Here is a 6,000-nt window from a genome sequence, read left to right as displayed (position 1 = left end):
TTGAAAGAATCAGTTCAAGGTTTTATTTCACTGTAATTTTATCAAACAGTTCGTTGTAATCAAACAGTTCGTGGTAACGAACTGTAGAAAGGAGCGACCCGGCTCAATAGTAACCGAAACCCTAAAAAATAGAGTTTTGATACCAGTAGTTACATCAAAAGAGTTTTATTTTTACGCTGATTCTAAATATATAAGTTTCATCAAGTTTATTTTTACCCATCAAAAGTTACGAGCCTGAGAAAATTTGCCTTATTTTAGAAAATAGAGGAACACCCCGTAAAAGTCAAAGAATCTTAACGAAAATCACACCATGAAATTCAGCGTATCAAAGAACCCTACTGTAGAAGTTTCAAGCTACTATCTACAAAAATGTGGAATTTTGTATTTTTTGCCAGAAGACAGATCACGGATGCGCATTTATTTGTTTTTTTGTTTTTTCTTTTCGCCAGGGGTGATCGTATCGACTGAGTGGTCCTAGAATGTGCGAGAGGGCTCATTCTAATGGAAATGAAAAGTTTAGTGCCCTTTTAAGTAACCAAAAAAATTGGAGGGCACCTAGGCCCCTCCCACGCTCATTTTTTCCCAGAGCTACTGTATCAAAATTTTGAGATAGCTATTTTATTCAGCATGGTCGAAAAACCTAATAGTTATGTCTTTGGGTACGACTGACTCCACCACAGTCCCCAGGGGAGCGGATGCAAGTTACAAACTTTGATCATTGTTTACATAAAGTAATGGTTATTGGGACGTGTACAGACGATTTCAGGGGGACTTTCTCGCGTCAAAGGGGGGTCAGGGGAGGCGGTTCCGTGGGAGGATTGTTCTATAGAAGAATTTATCATGAGGAAAGAAAATTTTCTAGTATTATTTGAAAGAAAAATGAGAAAATAAATAAAACTAATTTTTTTTTTCTGATGGAAATATGGAGCAGCATTAGAACCTAAAACGAACATAAATTATTACGTATATAAGGGGGTTCGTCTCCTCCACATTACTCACTCTTTTACGCTAAAGTATTTTTAGTAATTTCAACTATTTATTCTACGGCGTTTGTGATTCAGGGGTCATTCTTAAAGAATTGGGACCAAGTTGAAGCTTTAGTGTAAAGAGCGAGGTATTGACGAGGGGGAGAACCCCCTCATATACGTAATAAAAATATACAAATATAGAATTTCGTTACGTAAATTAATTCGTTTAACATTAATAATAAAAACTTTCGTAAAAAATAAAAAGTTCTAGTTTCCTTTTTAAGTAGCCAAAAATTGGAGTGCAACTAGGCCTCCTCCGCCACCTTTTTCTTATCAAAATCGTCCGGTCAAAACTATGAGAAAGCCATTTAGCCAAAAAAAAAATTAATATAAAAATTTCGTTTTAATTATTCATGTGCGGTGAGCCAAAATCAAAATATCCATTAATTCAAAAACATTCAGAAATTAAATGAAAAAAACAAGTTTTTTAACTGCAAGTAAGGAGCGACATTAAAACTTGAAACGAACAGAAATTATTCCGTTTATGAAAGGGGTTGTCACCTCCTCAATGCCTCGCTCTTTATGCTAATTTTTTTTTAAAGTAGAGTTGTCAGAAAGAATCGAAAAATTTTCCCACAGAACCTCCCTCCTCCCACGGATAAATCCCCCAGACAATCAAGGTCCGCTTAAACTTTCCCCGGGTAATTCACTCGGAATATCTCCATGTGTAAAATTGAGTCACCAAAGAGTAAGTAAGACGAATAAAAGAATTTCGTATAAGAATCCTGGCAAATTGCCTCCATGTGAAGTTTCCTCTGAAAGCCTAACCCCAATAAAACGTTTACTGTACCCCCCCCCCCACCACCCTATTAAAATTTTCTAAAGTAGGATCCTCTTGTGCGTTTAGTTTGATGATTTGGATTTCATTGAAGATTCCTTGACTTTTTTGGGAGGGGTCTTGTCTTTTTCGAAAAATCACGCCAAATTTTCTCAGGCTCTTATTCATTTAACTATTCATTTACATACTTTTACAGTTTATCATTTACAGTTTATATAGAAGTTTTTATATAGAAGGTTTATATAAAAGTTTTATGATAGGTTTTTTCTATGATAGTTTATGATAGTTAAGAAATGAAACCTAAAACGAATAAACTATCATAGAAAAAAACATACAACAGCTACTAATATAAATGAATAAGTAATCCTAAAACAGGTAAAGCTTAACAAACATACAATAGGTACTAATATAAATGAATAAATAAAGCTTAAAACAAGTCAAACTGAAATTAAATATGCAAATCAAGCTTGAGATCTTTGAGGGAGACGGGAAGGGGGGATCCTGTGAACAATTTTCACGGATGGGGTCTCCGGAATGATTTGAAAATAATCAGAAATGAAAGTAAAAAAGTCTTTTTTCGAAAGAAAGTAGGCTAAGGATACTTTTCGAGGCAGAATTGTCCGCAGGAAATTTCCCGGGGAAATTTTCTGTGAGTGTGGAATTGCCTGAGGGGAGTATTTTAAGAGTACCTCCATAGATGAATTTTTCATCGCAGGGAATTTCTATGGAGGGGTAGGAGGGTTTTTTATGGCATTATTTGAAAAGCTATCAGAAACTAAATTGAAAAAAAAAAGTTTTCTCAAAAAAGTACAGAGCAATACTAAAACTTAAAACGAATAGAAACTATTCCGTATATGAGGGGAGCTGTTCCCTCGTCAATATTTCGCTCCTTACGCTAAAGTTTGTCTTTTCATCCCAATTCTTTCAGAACTACTCCTGAAATACGGGGACTGTTTAGATAAAATACGAAGCTTTTTTAAAGTAGTGTAAACCCTTAAGACGAAGAGCAAGGTATTGAGGAGGGGTGTATATCTTCAAATAGGGAATACCACAGCATGCTATGAAGGACGTATTGGAGGAGTAATGATATGGAGGAGGTATTGGAGGAGTAATGACAATGTCTTCCCAATATTTTTTTTTACTTGGCCTAGGTAATAAGAAAGGGTGATCAAAAAGTTTGAATAAGGGCTTAATGAATAGTAAATTAAAAGTTTCTGTACTCTTTTAAAAAGCACCCAAAAACAATCTAAGAGCGATTATCATCCTTTCATTGGCCCTTGTGTCCCCAAATGGCGTCGAATCCTAATTTCGAAGTTAGTATTTTTTTCAAAGTTGTCAAAAAGTTCAGAAAACAGGCCTCAAATGGAAATATGTTCCATATAGCCCACAATGAAAGGAGTCCAAATTATGTAAATATCCTATTGGATTTAGGCGTTCATAGTTACACTTCAGTAAAAGAATGACTTAGGTAAATATTGCTAAAATCAGTATTTACGCGAAGATTTTAAGTTGAAATATTGCCAGGTCCCGGGCCCGAGTACCTTAATTCCCCACAGACATGCTTGATTTCCATTAAAGCTAAGGTATTAAGCTTTTTGAAGTCACCACTGATGCTATGCATGCTAACTGCCCCTTGGGTATGGGCGCCAAATTATACAAATAGACTATTTTCAAACCAAAGGTTTCATTGGTAACTTTTAGTATAAAAGGGGATATGTTACGCTTAGTATAAAAGGGGATATGTTACGCTTGGTTCAAATAAGTGCAAAGAAACAATCATAAATTTGTTCGATTCGAAAGCTTTGGTCCCGCATTCCCTCTTCTCTCCCCATTATAATCATTCAAGGACTATATAGGGAGCAGCCTTAAGCATTTAGTCGTTAAATACTGAAATACATTAAGATTTTTTAAATCAAAACGCACGAAGTTTGGACTTTAAATATGCCTACACTAGGAGCTTGTTGATTACAAGTTCGTCGCTATTATCGCAGTAGGCTATGTAGAAGTATAATTTCAAAACCGATAAAATGCATAAAATCAAATAAAAATAGTAAGTATGTATTTAACAGGCACTGTTTTATTCTCATCTGTGCTGGTTATTACGGATTTATGAGGATTTATTAATCTCAGACGTCCAAAACCAAGGCTCTCTGTGAACTGATTCCACATTTTATGTTTGATTCTCAACAATATTAGTATTTAAGGATCCCTGATGTTGCCGGTTACAAGTTTGAGGTTAATATATTCGCCCCCACCCAAAATAGAAAAATACCTTTTTTGGCTTATCCACTGAAAAAGGCTGGTTTGGGGTAATCATTAAAAAATCCGCAAAACAATAAAATTGTCCCCTCCCGTATATTTCTAAAAATACATTTTGTCCAGCACCCTGAGTTTCTATGAATTGACGCCACTATTGCCACATATGAAAAATCTTTGCTGCCCTACCCTCTCCCGAAGCTTTTCCGGGTACTCAAGTATGCTAATAAACATATTTGCTCATTTAGCGATCCCTAATGTCTCTCCCTTTGAATAATATATTATCTTATTGCAAGGGAGACCTATTAACCTATTCGATGCTTCTAAGGCGATGCTATTAGCAGAAGTCAATATAGGGAAGGATTCTCTTTTAATAATTTAGTTCCATCCTACGGGAATAGGTTTTTAAGAAGATTGAATTTCTTATGATAGGTGGGAAAAGTCAATTTGAAATCTTATTAAGCCTCAGTTCTTCTAAAAGAAAGTTGATGTTGTTGGTTACATCCTTTGTAGTTGCAGAGTTTCAAAATGCAAAACAAAAATAGAGTATGCAATTACACCACAGTCTTGAGTTATATCACCCTATATGAGTCGCTCCGACGTCCAATTGATTATGTCTACATTTTCATTACTTATAATGTAAGTGTCTTGACTCATAGCTTATTATTAATATTATTAATATTATTAATAGCTAAAAAGCAGGATACACCTTAGAAAATGATAAAGATTAAGACAATTATTTAATAAAAGTATTTTGTTTTATTTACTTCTTTTTGGTTAAGAGTATATTTTGTCAAATATAGTGCGGGAATTCCTCGTTGTATTGACTGATATAGCCCATATATGAGTAATCTCCAAGTCAAATTGATTATGTCCACTTTTATCTATTCTTTGAGAATGTAGTGTTACAAATTTTTAATTGACGTTTATAGCATCAATAAAATATTTAACAACAATTTAATTTTATTCAAACTTTTGATGTTAATAACGGTATGAACAAAAATAAAAACTAAAGACGATCATAATAAAATAGAAAAGAAAAGTGTTGTTTTTAAGTCCATCGCACTTACTGGAATCCCGACAACAGGAGTGAAAAATTACATTATAACTTGATGATCTATTGTGATGTTAAGCTAGATGAACTCTATATAGGTCATTCCGAAGTCTTTTTTTTATTTGAGGTTTTTTGTTACCTTTTTCATCAGAAAACAGTGTATGAACACCCACATCTAGCTGCAGGAGCGTATGCAGGAGGGGGGGGGCTTTTAGTTAGAGCGTCCTTGAAATTCTGAATTGTTTCCCGAATTCCTGGGCACTTCCAATCAAGAGTATCAAAGACCAATCAAAATCTGTGTCATAGCCTGGTAGGCTTCTAAGGACTGAATAGACATCAGACCAGATGTTAATTGTACCAAGTCCAGATATGGTAAATTATGATTTAAAAGCCTGAGAAATTATAGTTTCAAAATTGTATTTGATTAGCAATCTTAGCTTGGAATCTTGCCAATCTTTGTCTAGTCAATTTTCTGTTCTAAAGACCTGGTGTTTAAACACATTCGCTTGAAAAGCTGGTGTTGGCAAGCCAGGATTTACCAACGGGCCCGGGCCTAGGGTGCACAATGCCAGGGGGCGCAAAAGATATCCCTTATTGATGTTTCTCTTAACAAAAACCTCACTGATGCGATTCATCGTCATAGTGACACGTGCACTCCGCCGCCACGCTGCCTATTCACCGGAAAGTGATTTTAGAATAACACGGGGATTCTGTGGCCACTTTTAAACTATCAGGTGTCTCCCAAGAATGACAGCTGAGAGTTCAGTATCACCTCTATCTTTCATTACTTTTGGTTCATCAGCTGCGTCCTGTTCAATGCTTCCACTATCCCCAAGTTCTCGGGGATTTTCCCAAAAATGTCACAAAAAAGGGAGTGACAAAAG

The sequence above is a fragment of the Artemia franciscana genome, chromosome 6, assembly GCF_032884065.1.
Source record: "Artemia franciscana chromosome 6, ASM3288406v1, whole genome shotgun sequence".
NCBI lineage: Eukaryota > Metazoa > Arthropoda > Branchiopoda > Anostraca > Artemiidae > Artemia > Artemia franciscana.
The sequence above is the reverse complement of the archived record's forward strand: the minus strand, read 5'-3'. Positions refer to the sequence as shown.